The following is a 13,551-nucleotide window of genomic DNA, read 5'->3' on the forward strand; positions in this document are numbered from 1 at the left end:
CTTTTCTACAGCCCCCGTGACATCATGTCCTGCCCCGACGCCATTGGCTGCCGCCGCCGCCGGGCCCGCCGGCATGTGCTCGGGCCGCGCAGGGGCGCGCAAGGGGCGCGCAGGGGGCGCGCATCCCGCCCGGCCCGGCCCCTGCCCCCGGGCACACGCCGCGGCCGGTGCCTCGGGACTGCCGGGGGCGGCCGCGGAGGGCAGGGACCGGCACCGCTCCGGGGGTTGGCGTTTGTCGCCTGTGAGAGACCGCGACGTGCGACAAAGAGGCTGTCGGGGAGAATGCCCCCGGCGCGGGAGAAGTGGGGGGGTCAAAAGTTTGGTTACGCTCCGGAATCACGATACGCGAAGAGTTTATTAGTAACTGAATGCACCCAACAGCACTCATTATGAACCATACTCAGCGTTAGAATCTAATCGGTTGTGTCAGTCAAGTCCCCGAAGCCTCCCACTGAGCGGGGCCGCCCTGAGTTCACAGCAGACTGCAAGAGAACCAGGCCAGGAAGGTCTCTGAACTTGAGGAGAAGCATCAGGAAGTCTCCAGAAAAGACAAAGAGCGCAGAGAGAAACTGGTTGTGATGTCTAAATATTTACCCAGAAGGTGGGCAGTAAGGAAGGACTAATTAGTATTGAAGATGTCAAATATCTCACTTCTAATTACGTTAGAAAAGGGAGCACAACGGAAAGTAAATCTGAATGCACACCTGAGATCATGAGGTTCTCTGCTTAATCTGAGCCCACAAATGATTCCATCAGGCAGCACGTCACTGCTGGGTGTTTTGTGACACAGTGATTTGCCTCTTGCAGGTGCACAGCTCAGACCAGCTTTGCTAAAACAGGAATTACTCTGGTTAGAGTCAAACCTCGCTGGTTCGTGTCTTGCCTTCCCACAATAATCCAGGCTTTTTATCATGTTTCTGTTGGGATTGCTCTGAGTAGTTAAATACATTTGCATGTCTCAGAGGAGAACAAAGTCTTTCTTGTAGAAATGCACATGAGATGCCACAAGACCCCTCAAGAAGCCCTGCTGAACACAGGCTAATTTGGCATTTGTGGGAACTGTCCAAGGACTGCCCTGAAATCAGACCTTGGAAACAATGGAAATTCATGTTCTAATTCAGATTACAATTCTGCAACAGAATGATTGGAGCTGCATAGTATTTTATCTTGACAAAACAAACCTATTCAATCTCTGCTAAACTGCAAGATATTTTAAATACTGTCTGTGCTGGTAGGTTTTTCTCCCATGGCAGGGATGTGGCCTCTTGCTCCTGGACACCAGTTACCCCACTGCAGGACACCCCTGTGCCACCTTGAACTGAGCAACCTGCTGTACCTGACCCTCCCTCCAGCAGCATGCTGTGCTCTCCTAGGTGTTTTAATAGCAGTGTAATTACCTACCACACAATGATTACATACATTTTGCAATTAAGAAAGGTCTCCAATTCATATGCTCTGATGTTGTTCATTATCAAAAAGATTTTATATATTTTATGGAACCAAAATGCAATATTTTATATAACAGCATTGCCTGAGCGGTTGGGACCAGTAATACCAACAGCTTGTTAAAAAGGTATGGCACGACCTCCAGTTCACAGGCTATCTCTGATTATCTTCCTAATGGATATACAAACACAAGAAGACATCCAACCCTTGCTACCAAAACACAAGGAGAGTAACCAAATGTAAACACAAAGCTGCTAATGTACACACTGACACATGAATGACATTTACATTGTTCTGAATAAAATTCAGGATATTCTTGAATAATGAGCAACAGAAAAAATACAATAGCAAAAGAAGCTTTAGAATCAAACGCAGGCTCATGCAAATTTGGAGGTTTTTCATTTAAAAAAACAGTCCAGCTAATAATAAAGTCTTTTAACCTGTATTTTGTTATAGGTGACAGGTGAACAAATCACAGGTCTTGAGTTTCTCTACCCTGCCTCTCTTGGTAACGTCATCTCCAGTACCATCTGCTACCTACCAGACAAACAGACCAACCACATAATGAGGTACCAGCTTCCACCCAGCTACCGTGACTAAATCAGAACAAAAGATTCAACGCCTCCTTCAACAAAGCGACACAAGTCTAAGCTGTCTTTGCTAATTGCTGGGTTTCAGGTTGTCTGTTACAGATTTTAAGTGAGCTGCAAACTTCCATCAAATACTTGTATCTGTTGGATAAAGGTACTAAGGATAAAAGATAAATGGAAGCAAAAGGTAAGAGAGAAGAGAAGAAAGCTTAGAAAATAAGTAACTACTTATGGTGATTTAAAGGCTGTGGAATAATATAAACATGAAAGACCAGGGGGCAGCGTGATTGATATCTCATATGTTTTTGATGCCCCTACGGTTATTAGGCTGCAATATATGGGTACATACAATAAACTATGAATTAAAATGTAATTGTAGCTTCAGGCATCTTCTTCATTGTCTGCTGTGGTGTTATGTCTTCATGCACCGTGATTGACAAGGTGTAATTAATCATCTTACTCAGTTGTAAATATGGGCACCCTTCACAGTAGGCATCAGGAAGTGTGTACCAGCAGAGGAAGCAATAGTTGACGCTGATACACCATTAAATCAAAATCAGAACGTTTATATGTTCAGAAATGTGTGTTTGGTGTGATGCTGTTATCGTTTATTTCTACAATACTGTACCAACAGATTTACTTGATTTGCAAGTTAACTACAACATTAACTGGTTTTATTTATTTTGTCTCTTCTTCATTTTTATAGGCAATGATGTTGTTCTCCTAAAATGTGAGACAGTTTGCTTCTTGTCAGCAAGTGGGGCTCAGCTCAGCTCTTCATCTCCCTGAGTTGCCGGAGACAGACAAGCAAGCTTCAGATTCATGTGCTCTGTGGACTGACTTGAAACAATTCAGGGAATTATTACTCCATTCAGTTATCACTTTTTGTGCTTCTTGTAGACCGAGTTAGACACTTCAGGCCATTTTAAAGTGAAAGAGAAAAATGAAATAATCTTATTAAGATAAGATTACCCTTCAGTTTAAAAACAGGACATTTGGGGCTACAAATGCTGTCCCCTGACTGTAAATGAACGTATTTTAAACATATTTCTCAGTATTCCAGGGCAAAAAAAAAAAATTTGGTATCTGTTTCTTTCCCTAAATGGTCGCTATCCATAGCCAGTTAGAGCAAAACCAGTGTATGAGTCACAGGAAATTTAAGTGGTTTGTCTCAGGAAAATTTGGTGGTATGCATTTTTTTGACGCACATAGAGCTGCTGAATGAATAATTGGCAAGCCAGTTAATGTCCTTTGCTTTAAAGCTGTCTAGTATGTTTGCTGTTTAAAAAAATGTCTTTCAAAGCTGTTAAATATGTAACAAAAAGAGGCTGCTATCAGCATTCTGACGTGAACAAAGCCATACAGTGAGCTGCCTGAGGTACTTCCAGCGTGTTATTAATTACAAACACAATAATAAATGAAAATTTGTAAAGTTCTCAAATTTCCTTTCTTTGGAATACCAGCTGATGAACATTTAACAAAAGCTTGCTACAAAGATGTTAGTCCAGGAATAAACTATTAAATCTTATCTGAACCAAGTGTTTGGGAAAGAGCATGGAATCTGTTGGATCTATAATTTCACCATTTACTGCTGACTGAATGAGATCTCTGGCTGTCTCGGAAGCAAACCGAGCTTAAAACAGTTGTGCACTGGCAAGAGGATGATCGACTAAGAATGTGTTTTATTTTGATTTGAAAAACTGTCAATCACAAATAAAAAAGACCAAAGAATATTATTATATAATATTAGCTAATTGTATTTGTCTGGTAAACCAGGAATATGCAGGAAAGACAAATAATACAGCTTAAAAGGGAAATATTCAGAATGGTTTGCCCAGATATGTTGAAATGGTTTGTCACTGGTACAAGCTGTGGATTTTGGATAAAAATACAAACATGTACCTATAGATGTGAGAGAGAAATCAGATGCCCATGATCTTATACATCTCAGTTTATGTAGCCACAGCTATTTAAACAATTCCAAAACTGCCTCTACGGGTGTCAAAGAGGGAGGGAAATCTTCAACCACATGATCTTCTCTCCAGAGTCCTGTTAAATCCACTGAACTTAAAACAGAACAAGAAGTGTGAAATATGGGTTTGAACATGTTATGTCAGAAATGTAAAGGTTGGAAGCCTTTTTAGTAACCGATATTAATATTGTATTAAATGTTATGAAAAGGTAGGTGTTGGAGAGAAGGGCTGGGCTCATGTGCAGTTTTGTCAAGGTTTTTATCTGTGATTATGATTCCAGATGTATCTATTCCCTGAGGGAAAAAATGAAGTAAAGTTGGCATGTGACATGTGTTTTAAGGTGTTTGGCACAGTTTCCCAAAGTGATGACGAAATGTTCATTTTTATTACAGTGAATTGATAAAGCAACTATGATTCTGAAGGTCAGTAGCTGTATATTTGAGATAGCTCTGGAGTTTTATTTTGGAGAATATAGATTTTTGGTAGAGTGTTTAGATCTGATTGTCTGAATTGAGCATCTCCCATAAAACGTAATTAAAAGAAAATAATCTTTACAAAATATGAAGTGGCAATTCCTGGTAATTCGGTATATTTTATGCACAGAACATGGAAAAGATTGCAAACTTTTGCATCTAGCAGTGTAGCTGTTTCTTAATAATTAAAAAAATCTATTTACTACTATATACATTAATCTTTCTGATCCACAGCTAGAGCCCAAAAGCATAATAAAATTCTTTGTAAGAACAATTTTCTAGTGTAAATGGACAGAGGGGGCTTTAAACAAAGTGGGGAAGGCATTTTTTTTTTTTTGGTGAAAACTATTTTGTCTAAATGAGTATTAAGAGTTCAGATAAGAAAGTTCCCTGTGGCTATCCAGCTCCCCTTCTCTCCTCCCTCCCAACCCTTTCTGTGTGTAATAGTATCAGTAATTCCATGCTGACAGCAGGGCACCCAGAGCTGCATTACCAGGCAAACACTCACTCATAAACATTTTACAAGTTCAATATCAACCAATCCTGGAGGTCTGGGAGGCTGCCCTGATTGGGTATATCATGGATTTGGTAAACATGGCTACACAACAAAAATAAGGTCTGTAGGGAAAGTCCAGTAGTTTTGCCTCCGTTGAATAATCAGACCTAAGAATATGATTAATTCCATATTTTATAAGTAAACTTCCCCAGCTCTCTATCCATCTGCAAATATTCAGAGTGATGTGCTCAATACATTCCTTTCTGTTCTACAACCACATTTCTTTGTGAATTTAACCACATCAGAAAGCACTTCAGATTTCTAACACAAATATTAGATGCATTTATTATAAGGAAGCTTCCTTTATTGGAGGTGATTTGGAACATTTTGTATTTTATAGGTATATTTAAGAGGTTAGCAGTAGGGGGGAATCGTCTGTGGAAAATCTGTCTACAGCTGAAATTTTTAGATGCAGAAGTGTATTCCTCATACATTCACATTCTTTTGTTAAGTAGCTTACAGGACTATCCTCTTAGTGACCAGATTTTTTTTTTTTTTTTAAATCAAATAATATTTATCCTTTTTTTTCCTTATCTGTTATTTTTAGCAGCAAATACTTGGGTTTATATTTTTATCAGCAATTAGAAGATTTTACTTCTCAAGGGCTTTACATTTTTATTTACAGTTTTGTTGTTCTTTTCAGAAACCTTCTGCAACTTTGTTTTTCTTTAGTAGAGACATGTGAAGCATACAGCCCTGCATTTGCTAGTGAATCATTGAGAATGATTTACAAGTTTTCACAGACTAATTTTCCATGGGGTAATTTTTCTCCAGCATAGCGTAGCTCCAATTAAAGAAAAGAATGCCAAGGGTCAAGGTATTTAATAAAACAATTTAGAAATGCATTTTCAAAGTCCTTGTGCTTATATTTGAAATGGAGAATCCTATTTATACTTCAGTGTAAGATAAATAATATGGAAAGTTTGGAAATTAGAAGTCTGGTATTTCCCAGATATTGAAATGTGCCTGCCTAATGAAGGCAGAAGACTTGCTCACTAGATTTATTTTAAAGTGGTGCTTTTAGATATTCATAAATTAAAATGACAGTTTTCAATTAGATGCTTATTACTATTTTATTTGATATTTGCAAGATACCTGACCATTTAATTTTTGTCCTTTATTTCTCTGAGCTGATCTAATTGCACCTCTCTATTTTGCATTTATTTCTCTTTGCAAACACTACATTATTCACTCTCTCCTGTGCTTATTAAACAGTGCCACCTGCACCAAATGAAACAAAGCTTCTCCATCAATCTATCCCAGCTAAAGAACCCTGACTATATATTATAATTAATTGAAGCTCAATTGAACACTTGAGTCTGAACTAGATACAGTAGCCTGAAAAAACATTAAAAAAATTAGGATGTACTTTAAAGAAATCTTTTAAATGAAAATGTTCACTCCAAACTGAGAACCTAACCTTGTACCAAGCACTCTTCATCATCTCTGCACAGTACCTCAAGTAGCAATTAGCAGGTCCTCTAATTAATTAACTATTCCCTGTACATCACAGGGATTTTTGTGGCACTAACGTCATCCTTCATAAGTGAATACCAAATCCAGTCAATATTTTGTCACTACAAACCCTTATCTGGACTACCTGAATGCCCACCGCATGTCTCTGAAAAATGATTTTGCAGCACAGAAAGCAGGTATGGAAACCAGATGCAAACTTTGCACCCCTAGCCTGGGAAATTAGAACAGAGAAAGGTAGAAATGGAGAAGCAGGGGCAGGGAATCTCACACGTAAGTATTTGCAATTAGAAGAAACCAGATAAAATACAAAGCGAAATAGTAACAATGAAATCTTGAAAATATAGGTAAGTGAAATGAAATTAAGAAAAATGCTGAATGTATTTGCAACTTTCAAAATGCTGTAGACTTTGCTCACTGTGCTCCTTATCTTTACCACTGTCCACTCTGAGACAAGAACAGATTAATTAAGTGGCAGGTCAGACACAATAAGGTGAAAGGGCATTTCTAACCAATCGCTGATGTTTTGCCCATTTCATACTTTGCAAACTTTTTGTCAAAGTATAAGTGTGTCTGACTCTTTTCAACGTAATTTTCCTTTGGAACAACGCTAAGTGATTTTAGGAGAATTAACATCCAAAAATGAGAGACAAAATGTGTATTGCCGGGTTTAATATTTATACAAGATGCAATATGTAAATTTGTTTATATAAATATGTATAAGATATACGACTGTACGAGGCTATGTGTGTGTGTGAATGAACATATGTGTGTGTATCCATTTATCTATTTGTAGTTTCAGACACAGACATATGTTATCATTTCTTAGAGGCAAATATCTGCAGAAATAATTCTTTGTGTTCAGTAGTTTTCTTTAATGTGTAGTAAGTTTATCTTAGGAGGTTTCTGTGTTCAGGAAAGATCTTGTGCATCTATGTAATGTACAGCATAATGAAACCAAATAAAATATGCCTCATGAGTCTGCAAGAATCATACATCAGCACTCTCTTCCAACATGTAAATTTTTCAATTATGAAACAAACTTTATAGATATTTTAAAAATAATAAATAATATATATATGATGCACTTGTAGAAACAGAAACTGTAGAAAGCTCAAGAAACAAGAAAGAATTATTATTCAAATCATTTGGGACTGTTGCCAAATGGTATTATAATTTAAAAAAAACCCTCAACATTTAATTGGAACTACTCAGGAGGAGTAATACTTAATCAATTGTCAAAAGATAGTAGCTTCACCTCAGTAAGATTTTATATTTTGTAACAGTAACAGAAATTTCCACTTCACCTCGTGGATTCTCCTACAGCACTCTTACTGCCATTTCACTTAAAAAAATTTTGGCATGAGCAAAACGTAAGGTAAAAAGTGAAAGTCAACAGACAAGCTAGGATTGTATCTGTTTTAGCTGCATAAATCGGCTCTTATCAATAATTTATATTTCATGTTCTACAAAGACTGTCTTTACATCTTTAATTAACACTTATGATTTTACAAAGATAATTTTAAGATTGAAATATTAATCCCTGTACTTGGAGTCCTTATGTCACAATTTTTTCCAATAAATTTGGCAAATGAATACTCTGTTTTGATACATCAGTCTCAAACAAAGGTGGACTCTGATGCAATTTTTCACTGTTCATTTCCCTGAATCTTTTGGGATATAAAGAATCGTGAACAAATACTTAACAGTCTGATCAATACCCATTGACCGTTTTGAGCCCCTCGTACCCTAACAAGCACAGCTTGATCATGTATATTTGATCATTGTAAAATTTCAAAGCACCTTGGTACAGCAGAGCAAGTCTTTCTGTGGTATCTTTCTCTTTTTTTTTCATAAAGTAAGTATTTCCCATGATTTAGCTTCACCATTAATGGAATCTTATTGCACATATATTTGATGAAGCTCAAGATTGTGAATTTCAGTGTTATATATCCACAGTATTTCATATCAATGGCAAATATAAAACACTAGCCTAACATTTTAGGAGAGGAAACTCTGGATGTGCCTATGGATTCAATAGACCCCAGAGTGCAAATCTAAAAAGCCCCATCGTTATAAATCTTGCATTCCTGGTAAGTGTTGGCATGCACATTACACTGAGGTGTGTTAAGTTTATTTTAGTGGAAAAACTGTAGTAAAAACCTTTCCCTTGATATCCTTTTAAATATATGTTCACATACATATAAAATAAAAAATACGTGAGTTCACAGCTGTGGTAGCCCTCAGCCTTATTAATATAATGTAAAGAGATAAAGATCTTTGTGAAAAAATACTTGCAGTGAAATATGTCTTTGCAGAACTTTATTATTATTTCTTATTCCACAACCACTGTTTTTCATACAGGAATTTCAGATTATCATTAAAATAGAACACTGATGCTACATTTGTATAGCTGCCTTTTCTGCTTATAATCATAATGTTTATTCTAACTTTCTGGGCTTATTATTTTAGACAGATATCAGTTTAATTAGCTTAAGCTGTCATACTCTAATAAATACAGACGGGTTGCCTGGTTCAGGAGGAGGAAGGTGGCTGCAGATTTCAGAAGCAGAGACAGTTAATGCTTTGTACATTATCATGTAAACAGCTAAAGGACAAAAATAATTACCTGATAAACTTTCAATTTCTGACTCTCCCCGATATGCTTTCTGACCAATTTTTCTATAGAAAATCCATTCAAATTAGGCAAGTCCTCTAAATATCTGCAGCATCTGCTGGTTCAGACACCTTCCTTTATGCAGAGTACCATTTTCATATGATAATACATGTAATATGATATAGAATGACAGAATGCATGACAGTTGCCCATAATACATAGAAAGTCACTCAAAGGACAGAAGCGACATTTGGATAATTAGCATCCATTGGGCAGTCAATCATGCGAATAGAAAAAACTGAACAAAACCCACAATGGAGTTAGAAAACAAAAGGGACCCTAGCCAGTCTCAGGATTAACTGCTCTAAAGCGATCTAAATGCTTTTGTATCTAAAGAACTGAGGCTCCCAGGGCTGCCCTGTTCCCCTCTAGATACCCAGGGAACTAATTGTGGCGATCAAAGTTAAAGCATTCTCTCTTCTTTATAGACTGCTAAATACACAGAAAAATTATTTCTCCATTCGTGTTCATTAAACTATTTTAAAGTTAAAAAACTGATGCCATGTTCTTTTGCCAAGTGAAAAGAGCTAGAGTATTGAGATTGTCCTGCTTTTATGGGAACACAACAGCCCATTTAATTTAAAGTCTGCCTTTGTTTGATTAATATTATTTGCTGTTGTCCACTCTCCTATCTCTTTCTTTTTGGATAACAAAGCCAATTGTCATTAAAAACTCTAGTGTGAGAAAAACCTGAAAACAGCTAAGGATAATAATGATAATAACAAAGCCCATCAACAATATTAATCAGGAAAGGTCTCACAATTTCCTAGTAACTGCCACTCTGTAAAAGAAATAAAATATTTTCTCGCTCAATATATGCAGCTCAGAATACCTCCTTTCCCCAGATTAGTTGGAAGATGAGGACAGCCTCCTTTAAAGCTCCATCTAACAGATGAGAGAAAGAGAAGAGATACAGAGAGAGCCCCAGGATGTGGAAAGTCATGAAAATACCTACCCTGGAGACAGTATTCCCATAGGATCCTTTTCATACAAATTCCAACTTGCCTAATGCCCTTAATGAATGAAATAAAGAGAGAATTCAGAAAGGCCCATGCTGATGGCTCCTGCTGGAAAGTGTGTGGTTTAAGGCATAGCTGCAGCAGTTCTGGGAGGGAATCGGCTCCGGTCCCCATCAGCCAAGCAGAGAGGAATCACTGGGGTGAAATCTTCCCCCTCACACATTTGCAATTGACTTGAAATAACATCACGACACCTTTGGATAATTGATGCCTTCTTACCTTTCGTTGTCCTTTGTAATTAATATTTGTAGATCTAGAGGATTCTCCCAGCCACAGATAACAGGAAGGTGGAAGGGGTGGGGAGAGAGAGAGAGGGAGTGTGTGTGTGTGTGTGTGTGTGCGTGAGTGTGTGCGTGAGTCTGTGCGCGAGAGGCAGCGAGGAAAGGAGAGAAGCAGAGAGAGGCTTTGGTTGTGTGTCCCTGCTTGGGGAATGGTGTGTTGGTGTGTTTGTGTGGAGGTGTATTTGGGGCTTTGTAAACCTCTGGAGCTCTAAAGGCAAGATGGGAAGTGAGAGGTAGGATGAGCTGGCTCTCCCTTGTCAGTCCTTACAGAGTTTCAGCAGCAGTGACCTTCAACCCTTCTGCTCTGGGTCAGCCTCAACTCCAGCCCCTTGCCCAGCTGCTGTGCCAGCGTCTGGATGCAGAGAGGAAAAAGGGACAGCAGAGGTAAGGAGGCAGAGAGAGATTGAGATCAGAAGGGCTTTTCACCCAGTCAATTGGGCCTCTGGTGACAAATCAATCACGGCCTGTTCAAGCCAATGATGCTGCCAGTCTCCGGCTCGCCAACCCCTCCACAGCCTCCCCCAGCTCTCTGGCTCTCCTACATGACACTCAGCTGATGGCAGGGGCTCCAGTCAGAGCAGGGCTGCTTTTTACAGGTTGATTTGGTCATTAGCATCAGTTCTTCTCCATCTCCCTCTTGCTCTGTCTTTGCCTACCATCTATTCATTTATTAAATACCGAGAAGTAGTATTACAAGAGGGACTGTGACACAAGAAGCACTTGTAAATAAGTTCATATACTGCTTTGTTAAAAGTAATCATATATATATATGTATTTACTTATTCTTATACACTTAGGAAGAGCTACCTGTGTTAATGCAATTAATTGATCTGATCGATATAACCAGAGACAAAGAAAGTAGGCCTTAGAAGATCCTCATTCCACATCCTCCTTCCTGTTATTTATTTTACACTAGTAAAACTGCCTTTAGCATTTTTTTCCACTACATGCCTAGGACAGGAATTATTCTTCAGTTATCTTTCTTTTGCAGGCATTCGTTAAATTATTATTTTTAAGCCTCTTTTAAAGCTATGAGTCAGATCCATAGCTGAAACAAATTCGCATTGCCACAGAAATTTTTGTATTTCAAGTAGTATGTAGTAATGAAGTCCTAACTAAGGCATAAAACAAAAAAAATTGCTATTGAATCATAAAAAATGCTCCTTTCAAAAGTGGCTTTCAGTTGAATTGTCTTAAGAATGTTTTAAAACAGTTAAAGAGAGAAACAGTATTATAAGAAGAGTGCTTAAAAGTTTAGGAAGAAAAAAGTGCTCTCTTGCAGGTTTTGTGGTCTTAGGAATTGCATTCTGTTTCTTCCTCTTTTCTCTCCTCTCCTCCCTCCCCCCAAATCCCTAATACAAAGACTGGAAAAAAGTCAAAATACGGTCTTAACAGAGCCTATATTACTCTTTCTTAGTCCTCTCTAACCTTAATTGCTGGAATAAAATCCTACAGACAAAAAAACATTGTATTGCACATTAAGGAAAAGGGAAAAGTCCCTCCTCCCATCCTTTCTCATTTTTAGTGCCAATCTCTTAGTTTGGGGTTTTGTTGTCTGTGTAGCCAAGGGTGTCAGTGCACATTTCTATTAACAAATTCCCATGTTGGCCAGCTCAGAGTGACTGACCAGTCTGACAGTGTGCTGGGGAGGAATGATGATGGAGATGTGCAGAATGGAACCGAGCTTTTCCAGGCTCTGTAAAGAGAGCTTGGGCAAGATACAGCAGCATCAGAAATGTGGCAGGATATACTAAGAAATGTCTCCCCTATCTCTTTTCTAATATGACTGAACTCTGTGAAACTGAAGTGAAGTGCATTGCAGATAGCAGTGTGGGGTGCTGAGCAGCCTGTAGCTGGGGAGTGCTTCGGTCTTTATCTTCAAAGCTGTCCTGTCAAATACAAGGTCTTTTAAACATCAGAGGGATAAAGTTTCTGATTCTGAAGGGTTAGTTTTCCTCTTGGTTTTCCTCAATCAGAAGTTAAGCCCATACAACCCCCACACTAAGCTGGCTCCAGGATTGCTGCCCTGCTCCCTGCCCCATGATTTGGGGATGCTTGTATAGAGCACTCTTGATTCGCTCCCTGTTTGCTGAGTTCAGTTTTCTTCATCCTAGTTCTTTCTTCCACTTTCTGTGTCTTGAGGCTTTTGCTGTGTGGCAGAGAATTGAATCTTATGAACTTAAAGGAAAATTGTGGCTGCGACTTGGAGGATATTCATCTATTGCAGAAAATGCTCAAGTCTGAACATGTGAGAATTGAACTAATGAGGTTTTTTTCCTCATTTCAATCCCTCAGTCTTTTTTTCAGCCCTACTTTAATTGCAGTGTTTCCTAACAAAATAATCCTAACTACTAAAAAAATTCAGACGTGATCGTTCGTTTCATTGCTTGTACTTCCTTCTACCAATATAACACAAGAAATTAAGATGATTTACAAAATAATGTGCCTTTCTGTCATCTTATTGTCAATAAATAAGTACTACACCTAAATCTACTTGATTTCTAAAATGAAAATTCATTAAATTTCTGGAAACTTGAACTATCAGCTCCATGCATTTTAATTAGATTGTCTGTTTTTTCATTTATTACTAATACACTCCTCTTAACTATGATTTATTTGTTAAACAAAGTGCCATAATCCGTCACTTATTCATCTTAATTTCAGCAAAATTAAAGTAGTCGCTGCTATATTACACCTAATTGCACTTGCAAGGAAAAGAACGGAGATGTTAATCAAAATAAATTGAAGATAAACAATAAAATCATTAAATCTTTGCTGCAGTAAGTGTAACTAATCAGTTTTGACTTGAAGCGACCGAACACAAATAATGAATCTGTCAGGGAAGACGCGCTCATTAAATACAGCCCAGTCCGCTAGGGTCCTGCCGGCAGCCTGGAACACACATCCCTCTGCAACCCTCTACTGCCTCCCTGCTATTAGGGGAGAGCCAGGGAGAAAGAGGAAATTGTGCACCATTGTCAGGACCAAATGTATCTATATATTGCAGTCTGTTTAAGCAAAGGCTTCAGGTGTATAGCAAGTCCTGTAAATGCGGTGCCGGGA

At 38.3% G+C, this 13,551-nt stretch overlaps 1 long non-coding RNA gene across 2 annotated transcripts; it reads left to right on the top strand.

Annotated features, from left to right (window-relative positions):
- The first annotated feature begins 58 nt into the window (after nucleotides 1-58).
- On the top strand, nucleotides 59-3,471 carry LOC139806478 (uncharacterized). Of its 2 annotated transcripts, XR_011730248.1 has the most exons (4): nucleotides 59-601; nucleotides 1,903-2,015; nucleotides 2,125-2,223; nucleotides 2,743-3,471. It is a non-coding gene; the product is annotated as an uncharacterized lncRNA (long non-coding RNA). The 2 variants fall into 2 exon arrangements; XR_011730247.1 differs by having other exon boundaries at nucleotides 1,903-2,223.
- The last annotated feature ends 10,080 nt before the right edge of the window (nucleotides 3,472-13,551 follow it).

This window comes from Heliangelus exortis, chromosome 22 (assembly GCF_036169615.1).
Source record: "Heliangelus exortis chromosome 22, bHelExo1.hap1, whole genome shotgun sequence".
Classification (NCBI taxonomy): domain Eukaryota; kingdom Metazoa; phylum Chordata; class Aves; order Apodiformes; family Trochilidae; genus Heliangelus; species Heliangelus exortis.